This window comes from Tenrec ecaudatus, chromosome 12 (genome assembly GCF_050624435.1).
Source record: "Tenrec ecaudatus isolate mTenEca1 chromosome 12, mTenEca1.hap1, whole genome shotgun sequence".
Taxonomy (NCBI): domain Eukaryota; kingdom Metazoa; phylum Chordata; class Mammalia; order Afrosoricida; family Tenrecidae; genus Tenrec; species Tenrec ecaudatus.
Genome location: NC_134541.1, coordinates 49,029,415 through 49,054,506, shown reverse-complemented (window position 1 = coordinate 49,054,506; position 25,092 = coordinate 49,029,415). Strand labels below are relative to the sequence as shown.

At 42.3% G+C, this 25,092-nt stretch overlaps 1 pseudogene; it reads right to left on the bottom strand.

The window, feature by feature from the left end:
* Positions 1-5,261: 5,261 nt before the first annotated feature.
* LOC142423095 (pancreatic progenitor cell differentiation and proliferation factor pseudogene) lies at positions 5,262-5,591 on the bottom strand (annotated as a pseudogene).
* Between the last annotated feature and the right edge of the window lie 19,501 nt (positions 5,592-25,092).

Sequence of the window (25,092 nt, the reverse complement as noted above, 5' to 3'; positions counted from 1 at the left end):
TGTCGGGCTGATAAAGGCAACAAATTTGATGGCACAGGTTTAGGGAAGGCATGGGAAAATAGGACTGTTTGTGGGCGTGAAAATTAGTGCAGTATCTTCGGAGAGAAAAAAGAAACTCACTGTCACCCAGTCAGTGCTGGCTTATAATAAGCCCCTGGGTGGGTTTCTGAGACTATAAATGTTGACTGAAGTAGAGAGCCCATGTTTCTCCCATGGAGGTGCTGGTGGTTCTGAAGTACCAAGCATACAGATCACAGCCCCATGTCTAGCCACTACACCGAGTCTACATAAAATTAAAAAGACACAAATCGATTGACTTAAAAAGATGTTAAAAATTCTTCTTAAATATTTTACAGATATGTGAAATGACACGTGCATGAATATTAACGACTGTTTACTATTACAAGAAATGATAGCGTTAATATTAAATCGGCTAGGCCAAGATTTTCATAGTTGCTCAGGTGAGGCCTCCCCCATGATGTGATCTCACATAGCGCAAAAACTCCCGGATGGAATCCGAAGTCAACAGTGAAGTCGCTGTGAAAGGCGTACGGAGTGCAGCCTGTTTCCTTAGGTCACTGCCCAGTGTGATGGGAAGAGCATTTCCTCGGGGTTGTGGTCTGTTTTAGTAGATTCTGCGTGAAGCTTCTCTCTCTTTATTGTGGCCCAGATCCTATGCCTGCCCCACAGCCCCGCCACTTTGCCTATGGACTCCGAGAGAAGCCTGCCATATTACCTTCATTTGATTCCTCTGTAGCCAAGGACCTGATTTTGCTGTTTGGTTCATGTCCATGCTTCTTTGCCTGGTTCATCAGCCCTGTTGCTGCACAAGCCAGAAAAGCCACAAACCTAGCTTGTTGGCGTCCGATGTGCTTGCCGAGGCCTCCACCAGTCTGTGGACTTCTTGCTCCCTGGTGCATTATGCCCAGTACCTTTGCAAGTCAGGAAAGCTCTCCAGCTTAACATCTGGTCTGTGGACTTAAATCCAGCTGCTCGTAACCACTTCTACAGCTGTGTGAGCCAATTCATTGATTTAAAATGATATATTTATATAAAATTTCCATTGATTTTGCTTCTCTTGAAAACTCAGCCTAACATAAATAGAAGCAGATTCAATAAATGACGGTCCATTTGCATAGTAAAACACGGGGCTTAATTACAAAGAATAAACCAGGTCTGTGCCTAATACTTTGAGAGGATTGATAAGATATACTGTTGATTGACAGTAAGCAAGATGATGGTGTATGCCACTTAGGCTAAACACACTGGGTACCATTCAGCTGGTGGAACAGACAAGTCTCAAAGAGCGGTGGTCTCTAACAAGGGAAAGTAGAGCACTAGAAACAAGTATAGAACATCGTTTCACTTTCCATTGTTCAGCATGTTGTGCTCTTGTGTTTGGTTTTATGCACGTATGTTCTGATTTATAATATTTTTAATTGAAAATAAATAAATTAAATGCCAACAGTTTCACGACAGGGTTCCCTTCTAAGTTTGAAGGTGACTGCTGGTGTCAAATAGAAGCTACAGGCTGAGCATAAATTAATGTTGCCGTTCTCTTCCAGACAAGACAAAGATCTTTAAAAGGCAACTCATTCAGGCTGACAAGACCCCTTTGTTTACTATTTCTTGGATTGAAAATGATGCCTTCAATTATCTCTTTAATTATATACAACTGTACGCATCATCAGCTCCTCTGAAAATATTTTCTGAGTAAATATTGGTTGTCTGTTCTTGAATTTACTCAAGGTATTTTTGAAAGCAGCTGGGAATCCTGTAAGACAGGCTCTGGATTAGGGAATAATGGAATAAAACAGCAAGGTAAGTAGAGGCTCCGATTCTGATGAGAGCACAAAGGGCAAAAGAGCAGCTAAGAAGAAAGGCTTAGTAAATGCTCTCCTGGAACCAGCCATTCGTACTAAGCCACAAACAAAATAAAAAATATCAATACTATAGAAGACAAAATAAAAATCTGAGACCTACTAACAATATGACCTTTATGCACAACAAAATACTTTATTTAAAAAGTCAGCGGAGAACCTGCAGATTGGGGAAAAATATCAGTAATAATACATCAAATAAAGGGCTCATCTACAAAATCTGTAGAAAACTACAACATCTTTAACAAGAAAAATACAAATAATCCAATCAAAATATTGGCATAAGACATGAATAGACAATTTGTCAAAGACACCATTCATTCAAAGAAATATTCTCAAGCATTAGCAGTAATGAAAATTCAAATTTAAGATCAATGATGATAAATCACCTCATAAACCCAGGATGTACATGTCATTCCAACATAAGGAAGGGAAAAGAGGGGAAGGGGGAAGAAGAAGAAAAGAGGACAAAAAAGGGAGTGGGGGGGGAGACAATGGTAATGGGGGAGCAGGGCAATAACCCATCCAGGAGGAGAGTATTGATTATGTCTCCACAGAATTGGGAGTGTGCATGCAGATCCCACCATGGCTCACCAAGCCTTGAGGGCAATGTAACTACATGGAGCAACACATGAACAGAGTGGGCTACAGGGCCGGCCCCAGTCAGAGCCAAAATGACCCCTCCCTAGAAGTATATCCTACAGGGGACAACACTAACCTATAGGTTGGGGAGAGGGGCCAGCATGCCACGCCTACGGGGAAGCAAACCTCGATGGAAAAAGAGAGAGTGAGGCTCTAGACCCCATATTGGCACATCAAGCCTTAAGGACGACATCCCTGCACAGAGCTGCTGAGGCACAGAGAGCACTGTAGGGTCAACAACAGCTCTAAACATGATGACCCCTCACTGGAGCATACTGAGACAGAGCGTAATACTGGGGACACACTTTGGGGAGTGAGTCCAGGCTGAATCACCCCCACAGCACGGCGAACCAAGAAGGGAACATAACAGATCAGTAACAGGAGCAAAGCCACAGAGCCCCTGAGGAGCCCCCAAAATAGACTTCAGGCTAGGAGGGGCAGTTTCCAGAACACCACCCCCCCCCGCCAGGACCAGTAGAGAGAAAGTCATAAAGGTCAGTGGACAGACCTGGAATTATCTATGCATTTTTTGCTACTTATCATTATTTATATATTTTTCTCTTTATTCAATTTTTGTTTTCTTTTTGTATTGTCTACATTAATGTTGGCTTGCCTACCGATATAAGGTAACCATGGGAAGCAAGCCCGAGGAGAAAGCAATGGGACTGAAGATTCCAGAGAGACTTAGGGGGAGGAAGAGTCAGGGGAAGAGCTGTGAGCAAACAATGCCAGAGACGGGGGAGCAACTAGGGAATTAAAGTCAACAACGAGGAGGACCTACAGATCCTTGGGGTGTTGGAGCAACAGCAATCTAGCTGAGAGGAATTACTACGAGGTGATGGGAAAGGATGAAGGTAAAAGGAAACAGAGGAAAGATCTAAGAAGCAAAGCTTTGCATAGAGGTATAAACATAGGTGTACACTTACATAAATATATTAATTCAAAAAATAGAGGTATTGGCATAGGGACACATATTTATATGGCAATACATTGAGGGAGTGGACGGACTTTGGGTCTCTGCTCAAACACTCCCTCAACGCAAGTACACTTTCTTCTAAAAACCTGATTTTCTGTGATGCTCACACTCCTGGCATGATTGCTGAAGACAAAATGGGTGCACACGCAAATGTGGTGAAGAGAGATGATGGTGCTTGGCTGTCGAAATATATAGCATTTGGAGCCTTAAAGTCCTGAAGTTAAACAAGTGACCACCTAGCAGAGAAGCAACAAGCCCACATGAAAGAATAATCACACTAGCCTGTGTGATCATGAGGTGTTGACAGGACCAGGTAACAGGCATCAGAAGATCCAAAACAAACAAACAAGCAAACAAACACATATTTTTGATAATGGGGGGTGTTGGAACAGAGACCCAAAACTCATCTGTAGACAATAGGACATCGCCCCTCACAGAAGGGTCACAAGGAAGGGATGAGTCAATCAGGGCACAGTATAGCACTGGTGAAACACACAATATTCCTCTGGTTCCTTAAGACTTCATCATCCCCCATTTTCCTGCCTTTCACCGTGGGCTAGGCCAGAGTGTGCACACAGGTACAGATAAGAGTTCAGGACACATGGAATCCAAGGCAGATGATCCCCTCAGGAACAGAAATGGGAGAAGTGATATCAGGAGGGTAGGGGGAAGGTAGGGAGAGAGGGTGGGGGAAGAAACCATGGGGAAGGGAGACAGTGGTCAGTGTAAGATATGAAATTAATAATTTATCATTTATCAAGGGGTCACGAGGGTGGGAGGGAGGAGAGGGTAAAAAGAGGAGCTGATACCAAGGGCCCAAATAGAATGTAGGTGTTTAGAAAAAATGATGACAACATATGTAAAAATATGTTTGATACAATTGATGTATGGATTGTTATAAGAGCTGTAAGAGCCCCCAACAAAATAATCTTAAACAAAAAATCAATGAAACAGAAAATCAATGCGGCAGAAGGTGTGGAGAGATGGTTTTACACTGCTGGTGGGACTGCAGAATTGGACAACCACTATAGAAATCAATAAAGCACTTTATGATCTAGCAAATGCTCTGCTGAATATATTCCATAGAGAAATTAAGAATACAACACAAATAGACATATGTACATCTATGTCTACTGCAGCAATTTCCACAACAGCAACACATGGAAACAACCAAAACCCCCAACTATAGAGGAATGGATAAACACGCTCTGGTACATTCATACTACGACATTTTATGCATCGCTAAAGAACAATAACTCTCTTAAACAGTGAAAGACATGGGCAAAACTAAAAAACATTATGCTTACTAAAATCAATAAATGTTACAAAGATAAATATTTAATGTCACCACTGTTATAAGGAAAAACAAGGAAGCATGGTTTATACACCAATAGACAAGACATTGATGACAAAGAGGAAGTCAGGGATGGGAGTGGAAACAGGGAGGGCTGATAGAGAGAGGACATGAAAAAAACAGATGATTTAACATGATGTGATTGTTGATTTCACTTCCTGAGACAGGCTCTGTAATATATATAATATGTTTATATGTTTCATTTTTTTTTTAGTGGTTTTGTGTTTACTCCCACACGGTGCTCGGCTAGGGCTGCGGGTGTTGTGATCGATAGTACAGAGGGGGTTCTCTTAGCTTCTTTGGGGTGTTTTGTTTTTTTCTATAAAAAGAACCAGGCACTTCTCCGACTGTAGCCTGCCTAGTGTATGGGGTGGGCAGGAGGGGCCCTGCTGGTGGTGCTGCTGGCTGATCAAGAGGGGCCTGGTGCTGGGGAGGCTGGGCTGCCAGGGGGCTTCCCCATGGCATCCTTTGCCAGGTCCCAGGCCTGCGGGGGTCCTGGGTGCTCTGGAGACTCCAACACCGGGGCCATGAATGGAGCAGCAGCCTTCCCGAAGAAGCTGGCCCACCAATGGCCAGGGTCAGCCTTGGGAAGTCCCGGGGGTGGGGGGTGGCTTCCCCAGGGAACTCAGCACTTCCACTGGAGCTGTTACTGGAAGTGGACCCCAGGCGACGCCGGTAGTAGTCGTGGGTGGCCACGAGCGAGCCGCTGGAGGGGATGGCCGCCATGCTCCCGCGGAAGGAGACCTGGGGGGCGACCCTCGGGGCCTCGGTGCGTGAGCACGGGTGGCGAGGCGCGGGGACGAGGGACTAAGCCACAGAACCCATTGGCGCGGGAGGCCGCTCCACATGTTCCTTATCCTTAAAGCCTGAATAATGGTTTGAGTGGTTTAAAATAAACTAGAGGGAAAGAGACACAAAATAACAAAAAAAATGTTTGTGGATTCATTATTTTATCCTAAAAATCTATATTTATTGTGTATTCCATGCTCAATGCCATATGATATTCAATAAGGAAAATTCTTCCTCGTGTTTTTTAAATAATTTTTTGGAACACTTACCCTTCCATTTAAAAATGTTCATATTAAATAAATTAATTAAAATGTTTGTGATGAATACTTTTATCTGAAACTATCAGAAGGGGGAAAAGATAGAGCAAATCATTTAAACCAAGAAATATCCTCAAAGTGAAACATTAGGCCTGATTAGGGACCTGTAAGTATGATCATATGATTGACGAATACACTGTGTACAATCATGTTGTGGTTGAGCTGTCACGGGTGCCATCATCAGGCAGAAGTCGATCTTGGTAGAGCTTCACCTTTGCTCTCTACTCTGGAAAGCCACGAACTGTTTAGGGGGAGATAATGGCACAACACAATGTCAACTTGAGAGTAGTAACTGGGATGAGAGCTCAACAGATGGATTATGGAATGTAGATATTTGGCCAGAAAATTTTATAGTAGCCCAAAAGAAATATACTTAAAAAAAAACATTTTATTAGGGGCTCATACAACTCTTATCACAAGCCATACATACATCAATTGTGTAAAGCACATCTGTACATTCATTGCCCTCATCATTCTCAAAACATTTGCTCTTCACTTAAGCCCCTGCATCAGCTTCTCATTTTTACACTCCCTCTCCGCTCGCTCCTCCCTCCTGAACCCTAGATAATTTATAAATGATTATTTTGGCATATCTTGCACTGTCCGACATCTCCCTTCACCCATTTTTTCTGTTGTCCGTCCCCCAGGGAGGATGTTATATGTAGATCCTTGTAGTAGATTCCCCCTTTCCACCTCACCCTCCCTTCACCCTCCCGGTATCGCCACTCTCACCATTGGTCCTGAAGGAATCATCGGCCCTGGATCCCTGTGTTTCCAGTTCCTATCTGTACCAGCGTACATCCTCTGGTTTAGCCAGATTTGTAAGGTAGAATTGGGATCATGATAGTGGATGGGGAGGAAGCATTTAGGAACTAGAGGAAAGTTGTATGTTTCATCATTGCTACACTGCACCCTAACTGGCTCGTCTCCTCCCTGAGACATGTCCAGTTGCCTACAGATGGGCTTTGGGTATCCACGCCACACTCCCCCTCATTCACAATATGATTTTTTGTTCTTTGATGCCTGATAACTGATCCCTTCGGCACCTCGTTATCACACAGGCTGGTGTGTTCTTCCATGTGGGCTTTGTTGTTTCTGAGCTAGATGGCAGCTTGTTTACCCTCAAGCTTTTAAGACCCCAGACACTATATCTTTTGATAGCCGGGCACCATCAGCTTTCTTTGCCACATTTGCTTATGCAACCATTTTGTCTTTAGTGGTTGTATCAGGGAGGTGATCACACAATGGTATGATATTTTGTTCTTTGATGCCTGATAACTGATTCCTTTGGCACTTCGTGATCACACGAGCTGGTGTGCTTCTTCCAAGTGGGCTTTGTTGCTTCTGAGCTAGATGGCCACTTGTTTACTTTCAAGCCTTTAAGACCCCAGGTGCTATATCTTTTGATAGCTGGGCACCATCAGCTTTCTTCACCACATTTACTTATGTAACCGCTTTGTCTTCAGCAATTATATGGAGTAGGTGAGCATGATAGAATGCCAGTTCAATAGAACAAAGCATTCTTGCATTGAGGGAGTACTTGAGTGGAGGCCCATGTCCATCTGCTACCTTAATATTAAAACTATACATATATGCACATAGATCTATTTCCACATCCTTATATATAAGTATATTTACATATGAACATGCCTTTATTTTAAGGTGACCAGACGTCCCGCTTTGGGCGGGACAGTCCCGCTTTTTAACAATTTGCCCTGCGTCCTGCGTTGTCTTAAAAAAGTCCCGGATTTTGGAAAGAATGCAGGACAATCTAGGGAAAGGTAGGAGGACGGGAAGAGAACATACGGTTTTCAGCTGCCATGTCGCTGTTTCGCTAGGATATGAGTTTTATCAATGGTGTCCCGCTTGACCAATGTTAAAATCTGGTCACCTTACTTTATTTAGACCTCTATAAATGCCCTTTACCTCCTAGCTCTTTTACTTTTCTCTTGTCCCACCATCATGTTCAGCCTTCATTACAGTTTCAGTATTTCCTGTCGGTTACATTACCCTTGATCATGCCCTACCAGGCCTCCTACACCCACCCTCCTCACCACTGATTTGGATCACTTGTTGTTCCCTTGTTCCTGGGTTTGTTAACACCATTACCTTTCCCCCCACATCCCCCTCTCCCATGTCCCCCTGGAACTGTCAGTCCTGTTGTTTTCTCCTCCTGATTGTTCATCCAGCCTATCTTATTTAGACAGACCTGCAGAGATAATAACATGCACAAAAACAAGACAGAGCAAAACCCAACAAAAAAATAAAACAATAACAACAAGAAGCCAATGACAAAATACAAAACAAAACACAAGAACAAGAAAGAAAAGCCTGTAGTTAGTTCAAGGACTATTTGTTGGCCTTTAGGAATGTTTTCCAGTCGAGTCTGTTGGGGCACCAACCCCTGGTCCCAAAGTCTATTTTTTGTATTCTCTGGGACTTCGTTGCTCTGCTCCCCTTGCTGTTCTGTTCCACACCCTTAGTGTTTTGCCTTGGTATAGTGGGATCAGATAGGGCAGAATTCCCACACTGTGTCTCCAGTTTTGTCCCCTGTAGGGCTATGGGTCAGTGAGGGATGTTGTGTCTCATAGTGGGGCCAGCCATATGGTCCTCTCTGTGGATTGAATGCTCTGTGCAGGGATATTGTCCTTAAGGCTTAGTGGGCCAAGCTTACCTCAGCGACTCATGTTGTACTTGTCTTTTTTGTGCACCTTTTAGTATAAAGTTTTACTTTGTTCTCATGAGCTGCCCTTTGAAAGTTTCAGTTCAGCTCTTTGACTACATAATTTCTTACTTGTGCCCATGATTAAGAGAGAGTTTCAGAGTCTCTTCTAAATCTGGTTTGGTTAATTTTAGTGATGTTTAATAATGTTCAGTGTACAAATCTTGGATGAGTTTGATCCCTCACACACTGCACCTGCAAGTGGAAAATGCCACCAACTCTTAGAATTGTTTGGCAGCTTCTTTTTAAAAAAAAATCATTTTATTGCAAGCTCTTACAATATTCCATATATTAATTGTACCCAGCATATTTGTACATATGTTTCCATCGCCATTTCTAAACAGTTACTTTCTATTTGAGTCCTCAACCCCACAACCCTCGTGACCCCTAGATAATATATAAATTATTGATTTCCTCTTTCATCAACCGCTGTCTCCCTTTACCCGTGTTTCCGTTGTTCATCCCCCTGGGGAGTGGGGATTATGCATCAGTCATTTTGATCAGTTCCCCATTCTCTCCCTCAGCTGCCCCCTACCCTCCTGGTATCGCTACACTCATTTCTGTTCCTGAGGGGTTTATCTGACCTGGATTTCGTGTGTCCTGAGCTCTTATCTGTACCAGTGCACATGGTCCAGTCCAGCCAGAACTGAAAGGCAGAATTGCGGTCATGATCGATGGGGGGTGAGGAAGTCTCAGAGAACCAGAGAAATGTGTGTCATCGGTGCTATACCGTGCCCTGGTTGACTCATCCCTTCCTTGTGACCTTTCTATGAGGGGATGTCCTATTGTCTACTAATGGGTTTTGAGTCTCTGCTCTGACCCCCCTGATTCTCAACAATATGTTTTTTGTTTGCTTGTTTGTTTTGGGTCTTCTAGTGGCAGCTTCTTAATAAGCTACATATCCCTATTACATGGTCCATCTATTCCACTCCTAGTTCCATAGTCACGACAAAGGAAATCAGATATCCACACAAAGACTTGCACATGAATGTTCACAGAATTTCCACAAAGGGTCTTCTAAAAGCTCATGGAAAACCTTCATTATCCTTTCATTCCATTCCGTTTTGAAATTTCCTCGTATTAATATGTGTCACAGCTATCCAGTTTCATCTTCATTGGCTTTTCTCCCTGTAGTGTTGTCTTTTTCTTGAATTTTTTTTTTACTTGATGACTGTGCGTGAGGGGGCTCATTATAAGAGAAATTTCACGATAAAATAACGAGGTAGGAAAAAACATTTTGTCATTTATTAGCCAACAAATAGTTTGTCTTGTTTTGCAAAAAATCCACTGTATAGATGATGACATTGTAGAGATCCACCGGGGAAAAATACGGAAGGGAGGACAGAAGCAGGATCTCTTCCTGAGAACTAAAAGCATTTAACCAAGAATGAAAAGAAGAAAGATGTGATGAAAACAAAGGGAAGTGAGCAAAAGAGAATAGTGGTATTTGTGGCTCCACTGCAAAATTATTTATAATAATGTTCTCTGAATTCCAATAAATGTCTATAAAGTTCACCTTGCCCACCAATATTTTGGGTAGATGAGTTTGGGGAAAATTTCAAAAATGCCGATTTTCATTTGCACCACGGATGTTGCCTATTAAATGAATGAAAAGACTTCCCAAACACACCGATATGCATGAGGCTCTTCTTTGGGAGAAGAAGGACTGGCCGCTACTCCGTCGTGCCACGGCAGTGATAGTGCTCAGCTGCTAACCACAGGTGGCGGTTTGAACTTACCAGCTCTTCCATGGGAGAAAAATGTGCTAGGCTGCTTCTATAAATATATGCAGTCTTGGAAACCCTGTAAGGCAGTTCAGCTCTGTCCTATAGGATCTCTGAGTTAGAATGTACTCTTCAGCAACAGGTCTATTTTGGTTTTTATCATCTGGCAGTGGGTGGCAGTGGGGTGCGTGTGACTCATCAGAGAAAGGCTGAGGTTATTAAATCAGCATGAGCCACAAGGATTCCCTCGAGGAGGGCTGTGGAATGATAATCAGGAGGGAAAAAACAGTGAGCCTTAGCCCAGCAAGAGTCCTTTACATGAAAACAGGATATAAAGAGAAAAGGTCAGAAAAGGTAAGGACTCTGTCCCCAAACTGAGTTTTGGCACTGTGATATCATGATATTTCCTATTGTGTAGCAACTGTTGGTTAGCACAAATGAACTACCTCATTGATCACTAAGAGCAACATGCTGAGGTTAAATATATCCGTTCTAACTAATTGGGATGGGACTGGGTGGTTTGCAAAGGAGACTATACAAATATAGCCCAGAGAAATCGTGATAATGTTCCATGTGATTGAACACTATGTCTTTGGAAGGGCATGCTGTTATTCCCCAAAGAATATAATATATGAATATATACCACACAATTGTTCATAATATTGGGGAATTGGTATTGCTGTGCATTAGCTCAAATTGTTCATATATTCCACTACTATTTGAGAGGGTAGCAATTCAAATACCTCCATATATGTCTCAGGGAAAAGCCCTCATAATTTCGTTCCAAAAATCACAGCCTTGAAAATCCAAGACAGTGCAGTTCTGGTCTAACACACTGGAGTCACCGTAAGTCACAATGGGTTTTATGGCAACCGGTGGATATAGCCACAGAATTGTGCCAGGTCCCACAGAGGACTGCGTCTTGAATTGAATGAGATAAAGCAAGCTTGTGGATGATGAAGGTGTACAATTGGCAAGGAGTCAGGGGCCAAGTCACATAGTAACTTCAAGGTCATACTAAGGGATTCTTCTCTTCATGTTAGGAGCACACCGAAACGGCGGAAGTGTGTCCATCACAGAAAATCCTGAAATCACTTAAGTGAGAATTTAGATTCTGTGTTACTCTGAGTTCTCCTTAGAAACAAAACCAGTGACATCTATCTATATATGAAATAAATTTGAATCACAAAAGGGACTCACATAGCCACAGGATCGGCAAGCCCACAGCCATGGATCATCTGCTAGATAGAGACCATCATCCACTGGTGTGCCTGCCCACTGATAAACCAGAAAAATGGAACAGAAGGCAGGGGGACTGCAGGCCAGGAAGACAAAGTTGTGTGGAGCCAAGGCAGGGAACATGGCAGGCCACGAACACACCCTAAGGGTCAGTAGGCCATATGGTGGCCACTTGCCCAATACCCAGATTCAGGATCTGTGCCTGCAGGAAGACAAGGAAGAGCCAGTTCTCCAAGCATCTCTTATAGATGTGCCTGGTGACAGTTAGGTTTTATGTCAACTTGGGTGAGCCAGGATTCTCATATGATACGATCAAGCACAGTGTGGTCACCTGCATGATGGGATCTTTGGTGAACACTTGTGGGGAGCATAGACCTCTTTAATCTGGCAGAGCCTGGAAACAATTGAGGGAGGTGACATTCAGGCTGTAGTATAGTCTTAGTATAAATTGACAGAAGCAATGCATGGTGAGACTTCTTATGTATTTGGGACATGTTATGAAAAGAGACTGGTCCCTGGAGAAGGACATCATGTCAGATAGGGTAGTGGGGCAGCAAAGGAGAGGAAGACCCCAAGAAGATGAAGTGACACCACGGCCGCAATAAGGGGCTCAGGCGTAGGAACAATTAGGAAGATGGTGCAGGACTTTACAGTGTCTTTACTCTGTTGTGCCTAGGTCACTATGGGTTGGAACCGACCCAATAGCACCTAACAACAGCAAGCTAACATCTACTCCTCCACCTCCTATTATATTGCCTGCTGATCCCTGGAGCTATCAAAAGGCTGCCAATCCTGATTTGGGCTGCCAGCTTGGTTCATTGGACCTATCTCGGATTCCTTCAGCTTGACATCCACCAGCCTGTAGCCTTCCTACCTCATCATCTTGCTTCCTGTTTGTCAGCCCCTTAAGTTAGGGGAGTCAGGAGCAGCTTCAGCTTACATTTGACCCAGGGACTTCCATCAGACTGCACTTACTTCTGTAACTCTTTGGGTCATTTCTAAATATAAGCCTCTTTATCTCGATAGATAGATAGATAGATAGATAGATAGATAGATAGATAGATAGATAGATAGATAGAGATATATACATACATACATACATGCATACACACACATACATATACATACACACATGGTGGTGTAGTGGTTATGCATTAGACTGCTAACTTCAAGGTCAGCCATTCAAAACTACCAACCGTACCAGGGAAGAAAGATGGGGCTTTCTACTCTGGTCAAGAATTACTGTCTCTGAAGCTCTCAGGGGCAGATCTGTCCTGTCCTATTGGATTACTTTTAGTCAGCATCATCTCGATGGCAGTGAATTTGGTTATGGAGGGTGGGGGGTGGTGTACAAGCATCAATCACTGGTTTTACTTTTCTAGAAGCCTAACACAAAGCCACACTCCCAAAGAGACAACATCCATTGCAAAAGTTCTTGTGCAAAGATTCTGGATTCACTAAATTGATTGGACTATATCTCTTTTTGTGTGCGGTACCTAAGCTGAAGCTTCAAATGTAAGCTTTGTCAGGGGAATGTGAAACCTGTCTCAGTGGAGACATCTTGTGGTTAAGTGTAGAGTTGAATTGTGTGGACTCAAACTTTTTGCTTCTGAGAATCCCTGAAGTCTTAAGATTTATTTAGGGCGAAAAGAAATTTTGTGTATGTGGGCCATATTTTATATATTAAAATAGTTATAAATTACAAAGCTATGCATATATATATGTTAAGTAACATCGTTGTCAAACAAAAATTTACTTGGAATAATGGCATTGTTTACATTTGTAAGCATCGTGGTCAGTCTTTCTGGACTACATTAGACACCAGTGGTTAGAATCATCTCACTCCTGGAGACAAAGAGGGACTTCTTGCTCCAGTTCTGTTACAGTCTCGGAAACCCACAGGGGCAGTTCTACCTTACCCTCTGGGGTTAACGTGAGTCAGAATTGACTTGCTAGTAGTGGGTTTGGGTTTCAAACTCAAACAACCTTACATGTATTTTCCCTCAAGACAAACCATGCTGCATGGTTTCATCAGATAAAATATTAAAATGACATGTGGCCAAGGGCTGATATTCAGTAAAATTACTAACTTCGGTGGAACTGGTGCTTTGTAAAAACGCAATCAAGATGATGTAATGCCAGCGTACGTGTGGCCAAAACAGATCAAAACTCATCTCAACCTCATTTGTGGGCTTCAAATATCATGTGCGTCCATCTAGCTGGCAGAAGCTGATTTGCATCCAGAACTCGAACAGCAAAGAATCTGGAAAACTGTGTTTCTCTCTCTAAGACCTCAACTAGAAGAAGGCGAGATGCAGACTGCATGAAGATGCATTACTCCAGTCACACTCAACCGAAAAGTGTTCACAAAAATCAAGGTGGTCACCATGCTGCCATTTCTTATCCAAGGTCGTCCAGGGACAGACTTTTCTTTTATACTTGTAGCCATGGCCTTGGACCGATCTGTTCAAACTACATACTATAAACCCAGACATATGCGGGATGGCGTGGCAGGATCACACTTGGGGGGAAGGGGTCGTGATGGTGTCGGGGTTATGAGTTGACCTGTGATGAAAAAAGGTCACCAAGTTGAAACAACCAGCTGCTCTGAGGGAAATCGATGGGACTTTCTGATCCCACAAATGGTTACAATCTCGGAAACTCCCGAGGCAGCAAGTCCTACCCTGTCCTGCAAGGTTGCTGTGAGTCACCGTGGACATGATGGCAGTGAGTTTTTGAGTGAGTTCCCGTTGGTAAGAGCATAGGGTCTTGGTCTGAGAGGATTCTGGAGAGAAAGGAAACCATCCAGACACGTGTATACATCTGCATGTGTGTGTAGAAATACAAGTACATGGAGAGAGAACAAGAGAGAGCGATTTCCTTCTAGGAAGTGGCTCATGCAATTGTCAGGGCTAATAAGTCCAGGCTTGGAGGTTCGATATAATACTTTCCAGAATCGTTAGGCCAGGCAAGGAGAAGAATGAAAAATGCACGAGTTCTGGCAAGATGTCTTGTTTATAGTCTGGAAGCAGAACACATCCTAGGGAAAACTTTTGGGTTTTTTTTTTTTTTTTTTGCTCTTAATACTTTCAACTGATGATGCCAGGCTCACTGAAGCAATCTGCTTTACTTTAAACCCGCTTATTTAATCACAAATAACGTCTTCATTACAGAGTCTAGACGAGATTTGACAAAATAATTAAACGCCACAGTTTAGCCAAGTTGACATATGGCATTAACTGTCACAATCTACCTTTGGGAATGACTGGGATGGCACAGTAGGGACACTACAGCCATATTCTAGCATCTCTGTTACGGCTTCCTCCTTCAAGTTCACTTAATGATGCGCATTCGATGCTAATACTTTTCAAAACTGATAATTTTGTTAAAACATGCAAAATCTAGTTGAAATAAAAAATGTTTTCCTATATATACTTACCACATATTTTTAAATAGTAAAAGAAAATAGTAGATTATTAAGTTATCTTGCTGAAGATTTTGATTCAGCATGTCAAAGACTGAATATAAGGGATTTTTTAATCATTTATTATGTTTTAGAGTTTTATTTGCCCTTAAATTTTTCACAACAATTTACCATGGACGATTCTGAGGCAGCTGGTCCATGATTACAATTGGAGAAGTGCTGTTTTAAACCACCTCATCCTAGTCCTGCCAAGATAGCCCAGCCTAGACGACAGTTTCTTTAGGTGAAAGAAAATGCCCTTCCCTGATCAGTTAGCTCTACTGGTGTACAATGACAAACCGGAGCTGAGTGTTGTGATTTCTTCCACTTCTTTTAAGCTAAGAGCATCTTCGCTATCTGAGTCCAGCCGAGATTAACGTACATTTTTGTTTTTCCAGTTTGAGGATATTAAGTGTTCTCTTTGTTTTGTTTCCTTAATTCTTTTTGGATGGACTTTACTTTAACATATAATTTGATTTCACTATTGATCTGACATTTCCCTGATGATTTTTTGAGCAATTAAAAAATCTGAGTCTATTTCAGGATTCATTGCCTTTTTATTGATTTGCTTATAACTTTTCAGCCAGTACAATATTATTTTCATTTTCGCAGATAACCATTATATATTTTTATAATTAGAGGAGCAGTGGATTTTTTTGTAATGTTAGTCAACTTCCCAAGCACAATTTTTATTTGTAACATGACCACCAGTCACACCTTGGATAGCCAGAAATGTTAAGGTCCATCCAGGTTTACCACTGGACCAGTTAGGCAATCTCTCATACCGATTTGGAATTGGAGATGCCACCATGTGGCTACTGCCAACTTGATCATAAGCACAGAAGGTTTGTCTTTTTGTGTCATCTTTCTGGCCATGGTCTTGTAACTTCCACAAAATGATTGAGGGGGATTATGTTTTTCTGAAACATGAGACAGAAGGAAACAGGGGGGTTTGCTACCTCCCAAAAGCTTCAAAAATACAGTGAAAACACACACACACATTGTATATACCTTAAACTATGTGACTAAAGAAAGTTTTTACAATAATCACAGGATACAATTGATGCTCTTAAAAAATCCAGTTTTGCAATGGTCATAGGAAATTACCTATACTTTGCCCCCGGGGTCATTAGACCACCATCCCCTGAAGCCTCGTGCAATCTTGTTTGTCTAAATTGAGGAATGCTTCCTTTATGGGGAATGCTTATGGGAGATGCTTCATGCCTGACTCTTTATCTTAATAGCCTGGCTTGCCTCCTTTCTGAGTTAGAATGTCCCGACTGACTAAACTTGAAAGGAATTTTTACTGCAAAGGAGGAGCTGTTACATTTTAAATTTTAAATCAACCAAATCTTATGTTGCATTTCTGGTATTGATTAACAGCAGGTTAACTCTTTCACCCACTCTATCAAAAATACCCCGAGTCACCTAGTCATCTACGCTTCCCGAGTTTCAATTTCAACCCGCACTAATTGGGTTCGAGTCTCAGAGCCCTACTAAACCCCAGTGATTCACAATATCAAATGGAGTCCCTGGTCATTTCATTTATTGTGTCCTCAAAGCAGTACAAGGCACACTGATCATATTTTTCTTTTTGAAATGTGTTCTTCTTGGCTTCTGATTCATCATTTATCAATTATTCATAATTTACTTGGTAAATATTTACTGAGTGCTATTTGGAAAAAACAATAACTGTGAAATATGTTCAAACAGGGACAATAGAATATCCCTGAGTGTCATTCCAGAGCCCCCTTCTGGGTTTTCACAACCGCTTAACTGACTTTTCTTCAATAAAACTCAAAATTCTCTAAGGTGTAGAAAACTAAGGACAAAGCAATTCATTCTTATCTATAGATATTCAAAAGGACTATTTTCTGTAGAATGCAATAGATTATTTTATTAATTTATAAATTTTTCAGATAGATAAATTTGCATCTATTAGAAAATTTATTTAAACATTCATCACTGCCTATATACAGAAGGTTCTTGGAATTCTCTTTTGAACTGGATACAGCTGACGAGTTTCCTCATTGAAACCCTGATGACAGTGGATTTTGCAAGGGCAGCAGTTCAAATCTGCCAGCTTCAAGGAGAAAGCTGAGGCTTTCTCGCCCATAAAGATGTCATCTTGGAAACCCAGAAGGGAGGTTTTACTATATCCCATTGGGTTGCCGTGTGTCCGAATTAACTCAACAGCAGTGAGCTTTTGTTGTTTTCCTTATTACTAAACGTGTGAGGCTCCTTTTGTTTCACATACTCTGCATGTTATTAGGAGAGGCCAGTCCCTGGAAAAGGACATCATGTAAACTGGAAAGGCAGTAAAAAAGAGGAAGACCCTCCATGAAATAGATTGGCACCAAGGCTGCAAAAATGAGCTTAGACATAACAGCACTTGTGAGGATGGTGCCGGACCAACCGGGCAGCAGTGTTTCTTGCTATTGTACATAGGTGGCTAGGAGTCAGATCAGATGGCACCCAAAAAGCTCATGGCCATCCAGCCAATTCTGACCTATAGTGACCCTAAAGAACAGAAGAAAACTGTCCCTATGGGTTTTCGAGACTGTAAATCTTTACAAGAGGAAAAAGCCTCATCTTTCTCCAGAGAAGTCTAGAAGTTTCAAACTGCTGACCTTTCAGTTAGCAGCCCAACATATAACCACTAAGTCATCAGGACTCCACTCACAACTTCAGCATTATAAGTACCTAACAACAACAAGTAGGTTAATAAAGGCTGAGACCCATTTTCTTAATGTTATATGATAATCCTGATTTTACCTCAAAAAAAATCATTCTTACTAGCTTGGGCTCTGTTTTGTCCACCACCATGCCTTCAGAGGCTAGAAGAGTGGGTGTGAAATAAATGTTCATTGAATGAAGTTATAATCTTAGGGCCATTATGGTTCACTTAATATTATTCTCTCTGTATAGCTTTCTTCTCTCATCTCAAAAAAGTCAAACAAATTATATTCCACCCCCAATAGCAAAACAAATAAACATAGAAAATAACTCTACATTTATCATACATAGAAAATATAGAAAAAAACTACACATTTCTACTTTTAGACGTAAATTATAGCATCAAAAGTTGCTTTCCTCTTCTTTGTTTACTTTCTCTTTTACCTCTTCAGGAGGATCATCCTTTCAAAGCAAACAAACAAACAAAAACCCTTCCAAACTCAAGCATCAAGTGGGTACTGTTGGCAAGAATGCCTAGGCAATGCCAACTGCCACAATGACCACGGAACTCAGAGCATTTCACTGACCCAAGAACAGAAAGTCTTTTGAAAGTATATCTTGTGTAATATGTGTAAGCATTAGCAAACAATTTAGTCTATGGTGCGGCTGAAAACGTAGACTTTTAAAAGAAAATAAAACAAACTCAAACTGATACAAGAAGAACATTTTGCCGTGCTATATTTTTCCTTCCCTAGAGAAGCATCCCAAAGCAGAATGAAAAATAAGCATTCTATTCCTACGCAACATTCCCAACCAACTGCAACACTCTTTCTTGCTGAATTGGGGAAGGCGTCCGTATCCTTTTCAATATTATGGCTGAAGAGACTCCACTACTCGTGAGTTTTCACACCGAGTGAAACCACTTGGCCCGGGACCATTCCGTGCTGGAGCTGGCTTGTGACAATTTGGGGAAGTCAGTTGTGTGTGCAGGGCTTCCTGACTCTGCATCCAGCGCCCTCTAGTGGCTGTCGTTAGGTTCAGGCCAGTCCTTTCTGGTTCATAGTGACCTTGTCTAAGGACGGACAACAGAAGGAAGCGCTGCCTGGCCCTGCACCGTCCTCACAACTGTTGCTGTGTTTGAGCCCATTGTTGCAGGTACTGTGTCAATCCACCTTGTGGAAGGCCTTCTTCTTTTTCACATTCCCTCCGCTTTACCAAGCATGGTGTCCTTCTCCAGAATTAATAGCCTGAAATGGCCATCATGGGAGTATTTGTACCACGAAAACTGGCAAATGCTAAAACCCAGGCCTTATCAGCCCAGCAGTGGCCAGAACATTCAGTCAAAAAAAAAAAATGTCCACCTACTCCTGGAGCCTGGGGACGGGCTCCTTCCGCTGGACCTGCCGGGAGTCCTGCATCTGGGTCTCTGGTGCTCTGAGTTCATTCTAGGTCTCCCGTGTGTCTTCCAAGCATCCTCAGTGATGAGCCCTAGACAGGAAGGTACAGGCTTCCAGGGCTTGTATTGTCCTTGTTCCTCCACTGCGATCCAATCCCTTGTTCCTCAAAAGTAATGCCAAGACCATCTTTCCATGTGAGCCCAGTGGGCGATGTGGTATACCCCACCTTTGTTTTGGTGGCTGCTCCATGACCATTCCATACCTGCTCTGGAATGGTTTCCAGAGAAGCAAGTCTCAGTGCTGCTCTGCCACTCTCCCTGCTGTTCCCACCCTATCCCTGGGAGCTGTCCCGCCTAACTCCCAGGCACTGACCAAGGCGCCCCTAGAGGCACAGTGGATGCATTGAACCCACTAGCCAGGGAGGAATGAGGCTTTGTGCTCCCTAAGGATTAGAACCCCCCCCCCCCCCCAGGAGATCCTACCCTGCCATGTAAGGGTCATTATGAGTCTACTTCAGTAAAGATTGTCAATCTCAGAAACTCACCAGCGCAGAAACTCACTCTGCTCTTTGGGGTCACTATGAGTAGGAACTGACTCCATGCAAGTGTTTGGGTTTGTTTGTTTTGTCAAATTCTAAATCCAACTCACTGCCCTCAGTCGGTTCTGATTCTCGGCGGCCCCACAGAACAAAGTAGAACTGCCCCTTGTGAGTTCTAAGACTGTAACTCTATGGGAGTAGAAAGCCCTGTCTCACAGTGGGATGTAATTCAGGCCGAGTTTTCCAGGGGGGTGTGCTATCAGAGATGGGCAGTGCTGCACTCTGCGGAGCGCCTATGCTGCTTCTAGCAGCCCTGTGCTTAAAACAGAGGCTGGGCACTTGGCCATGCCAGAGCTGAGTGATGGATTCTCACATTGAAAGGCAGCTATGCCGTTCACTTCCTGCACACATCCACAGTGGCTGAAGACGGGCTGAGAAACCCACGCTGTGAAATGAAGGCCACTACAGATGGTGTGAGTTCGCCAGACCCTTCTGTCTCTGACTTCATACAACTGCATCGGAGCCTGCCAGTCTAGCGAGCTGACCATTTTGCTAGGAGTGAATATTTTCCTCATATATTTGCTACTTCTCGTCCAATCTGGGTTTATTACATTCCTCCCGGTGGTTAGGGAAAAACAAAGGATCCTGTCTAAAAAGCCAGAAAAGAGAAGTGGGCTATCAAGAGAATGGAGTAGTTCGGGGAAGCCCTACCTGCTGGAGAGCCCAGTTGGACCCCAAGACCCAGGTAGGAGTACAGCATTTCATTGATTACTGGGAATTTATTCTTTATGGACTTAAGTATGGAATTCCTCAGCAGCTGAACTTGAGTGAAATTTTTAAAAAAGAAAAAAAATCTTGGCAGGCCCAGAAGAAAAGCTTCCTTTGTTTTTCTTGATTCGTCTCTGGGTGCTGGGGAATATCAACATTGATCCAGGAAGAGGATAGACTGTCCCCTTATTGGCATGCATGTATTAGCCAGAGTGGCCCAGGCTTCCTAGAAAAAGCGTTCCGGGCAGTAGGAAGAAGGCTAGAGACCATGTGAACCTCACTCACAAAGGCTACAGGAAAAGAAAAGCCTAGACGAGAAAGGATTACCTGCTTGATTTTGAAAGAGGGCCTTGGGAAGAAGGAGCTCCAGAGAGAGGGGGCAGCACGGAAAAGCAAGGGACTGGTCTGAGGAAAGAAGGAGATGAGAACTGAGGGTGACGGCAAAGCTGGGTGAATTCCTACACCCCGCCCCAAGGGACCCCTTTTGCCAAGGTAATAGAAGAAATCCAGGGGACTTCCAAGCACTCAAGTGGCTTATGCAATTTTAACTCATTTCTACAGCCAGTGAAATGTGAAGCTGGGAAACATCTTGCAATATCAGTTTTGTGTGCTTTGGACTGCTCGGTGCCTCTTTCAGAAAGGCTTTGTGAGCAAATCCATGCAGGCATTATTTTTTAAAACCATATTATTTTTTGTTCCACAGTTGGGCAAGAAGTTTCTACTTGGAACTTAACAGTTCTTAATTACTGAAACTACTTTATTAATCTGATCTTGAAAGATGCCCTTTTTTTTTCTGCAACAGAACAAAAATCAACTTGTTTGCTTTTGAATGGCGATCATGCAACAACAACAACAAAAACCCACCAGTGACTGCAGGGGTTCCCTGGGAATGGAAAGACTTGATCGCATCTGGATCACTACTTGAGGATGTTTGCTTAGCCCCTCTCTTTGGTCACCCAAGGAGGTGACAGAGGTTCTTTTGAAGGGGCTCTGTTTGCTAGCAAGCATTAAGAAAAGCTCTTTCACCTGTTTATTAAATACCGAAAGAGGAGGAGATTTGTGGGGGTCACCTAGACACCTGTCACCTACCCTTCCGAAAACTTGGACTCAGTTGCAAAGAGTTAGCCCTCTGTCTCAGGGCAGCACAGGCTAATAATTTAATTACAAAGGAAAATGATGAATTTACTCCTGGGCATAAAACTATTATATTTACTCTGCCGGGGCTACTCTATGCTATCAGGCTAGAACAAAAGGGCATCTGTGACTCACCTCCAGCGGCAAAGATGAAGCGCCAGTACTTGGCCTGAGCAGCAGCAGCACCAGCTGGGCCCACCTTTCTCGCAGATGCAAGTGAGGGAACTGCCTGGTACTTCCAGTGCGGCCCAGGTTTCTAACTTGCTATTTCATTTGCACCCATCCACACAATCTACCAAGAACCTGTGTTTAATGGGGTGCATGAAATATTTACAAATGCTCATTGCTTCTTTTTCAGAATTGGTAAAAACATTTCTTTGAAGTACTCAGAAAACATTCCCAGATTTCGCCTCCACTATGGCCTGCATAATAATTATGACACATTTTCTTTTTAAAAATCATTTTATTGGGGGCTCTTACAGCTCTTAATACATTCATTGTGTCAAGTACTTTTGTACATATGTTGCCATCATCAGTTTCAAAATATTTTCTTCCTATTTGAGCCCTTGGTATCAGCTCATTTCCCCCTCCCCCACCCTCCTTCACAAACCTTTGATCATTTTTTTTTTCATGTCTCACACCAACCACGGTCTCCCTTCACCCACTTTTCTGTTGTCTGTCCTCTTGGGAGGTGGTTATATGTATATCATGTGATTGGTCCTTTCTCCCCCACCTTCCGTGTACATTCCTAGTATCGCTACTCTCATTATTGGTCCTGAGGGGTTCATCTGTCCTGGATTCCCTAAGTTTCCAGCTCTTATCTGTATCAGTGTACATGCTCTGGTCTAGCCGGATTTGTAAGGTAGAATTGGGGACATGAAAGTTGGGGAAGGAAGCATTAAAGAACTAGAGGAAGGTTGTATGTTTCATCGGTGCTACATTGCACCCTGACTGGCTCCTCTCTTCCTTGTGACCCTTCTGTAAGGGGATGTCCAGTTGATGACACATTTTCTTTTTTTGATTTAAAAAAATCATTTTATTAGGGGTTTATACAACTCTTATCACAATCCATATATACATCAATTGTGTAAAGCACATCTGTACATTCATTGCCCTCATATTCTCAAAACATTTGCTCTCCACTTAAGCCCCTGGCATCAGGTCCTCATTTTTCTCCTCCCTCCACACCCTTGATAATTTGTAAATTATTATTTTGGATAAGACACATTTTCATTCAACAGTTGGTCAAGAAGTTTCTACTTGAAAAAGCGGTTTTACAAACTGTTTCAAGGAACAAGGTTTCCATGGACTATGTTTTACTATTAGTGTTGCTGAGAATCTTTACAGCCTCGGAGGTGGGAGGGGGGACAGAAAAGCCCTGTGTGAGCTAATGTATGAGATGACCATACTCATGTACTCAGTGACTTGCTTGTCCCCGTGACCTCCATCCAGTTCACAAATTACAACTATTTTCTCTCTTTAATCTCTTTCCAAATTTTGCAAATAATTAAATGTGACACAGAAGTTCCTGTTAGATGTCATCGAATCTTGTTTCCAACTGAGAGATAGTTGCTCCTTTGAGAATGGAAAGATTTTCTACTTCAACAGAGCCCACAATGAAGTTCAAGGAGCTGAACCTACACCAGGTTCAAAACCGTACCAAGTTCTCATGAAGACCCCAAACAATGGGTGGTCTGTTTAATCCCTTCAGAACATTATTTTAAACCAGTATCAGACATTTTCCCATATCTTCTTTCGCTTCCGCAAAACTAAATAGGGTATTTTTGTCTCTTTTCTCAAATGTCAATGCGATTGCTTAAATATGAATGCTAATCAAATGCACTGAAGTATCTTAAATAATTTTATTGGCATATAATACACTTTATTAGTTCAATCCTATTATACACTTTATATTTCAATCATATTAAAAAGAGGTGTACAGTCATCACTACAATCAGTTCTAGAATATTTGAACAAATTGTTCACTTGGAAAAATGCAATGCTATATCATATGAGGTAAGGATTTTAAGTTAGTGGTTTTATGTTTTAAAACAGAGATTTTAAGATATTAATATTTGATTCTCTTAAAACTAAATACAATAGCAACTTCCAAGACAGGAAATCATTTCAGTCCTTCGTAAGCTCGTGGATAAGAAGTTGAATCAGAGCAGGGTTTAAGCTGGGGCCTCATTGATTGTTTTTTGAATGTGACATAAAGTAACAAATTTTAAAATAGACTTAGGCCTCCAATTACAGATCTCTTTAATTAAACCTACAATTCTAATACATTTAAAATGCATGATTTCACTCTCGCCTAAGAATTGTTCATTAAAAAGGCACACAGCACAATGAATGGTTAACTAAATTCTTGCTCTAAAAAAATCAAGAATTTCAGTATTGAACTAAATTGCTGTGTATAAATGTTAATAGTATCCACAAAAAGGACAGTGTGTGCCTAGGAAGCTCCTCCTTAGAAAGGTTGACTTCGATGACAATCTCAATGGAGGGAAAGTGAAAGAAGAGGAAGACCTATGGCAGTAAAGACAGCTGGTGCTGTTGAAATTGACAGGACGTTACAGAAGGGTAAGAAAGTGCTATTTTTACTTGAAAAATAACGGGACATTGTGATCCTCTTCTGAAAGAACCTATAAAGGCTAGGAGAACATGAGGGCTGTTTGAAAAGCAATTTAGCAATCTCTCCCAGGGCCCTGAAAACCAATGGGGAAGCAATGTAAATAGCTCTCGAACCCACCATAGGTCAAGCCAGGAGCCCTCTCTGAGCAAGCAATTGGTGAAAGGTGAAATTGGAAGGAAGTGTGCACAACTTTAAAAAGAAGAAGAAACAAACAAAAGAAGTGTCTGAAATCAAGAGAAAATGAAGCACTGCTCATAATTTCTAACAAACAGATTGCAAAGTGTGGGTTCCGCGTGGGCTGTGTGAAAAAATGTGCTGAGTGGAAGGGACGGGATCACGGTGTGCCTTGCAGAGGAAAAAAAAAGAAGAAAACAACAAAACCCCAATCTTATTTAGCAAGTCCATTACAACTCATCTGACTCTGTAGGAGAGGCGGGGATTGCTCCATAGGGTGTCCAAAGGTGTAATCTTTCCAGAAGGGGACTGCTTCGTCTTTCCTGGCTGTTCTTGCGGGGATCATACTTCCAAATCGCTGGGCTGAAACGGCAAACCTCTCAGCTAGTTGATAAGCACTTGTCAATTGGGCCGTAATTCCCTTTGCAAGGTCCCCCTGCACAAACATGTTGTCCAGATACCCGACTCTACCCAATGGCTTGTTACAAAACAAAGACAGCTGGGATTGGATTTAGAAAACAGATACAGGGCCAGACAATTTCTTAGGCCTCCTAGCATTTCTCATTCTTTCAAAAGTCACTTAGGGAGGGAGGGATCAGAGTTTGTCAACCGCAGCACTATTGACATATGGGTCTGGATAATTTTTTGTCATCGAGGACTGTCT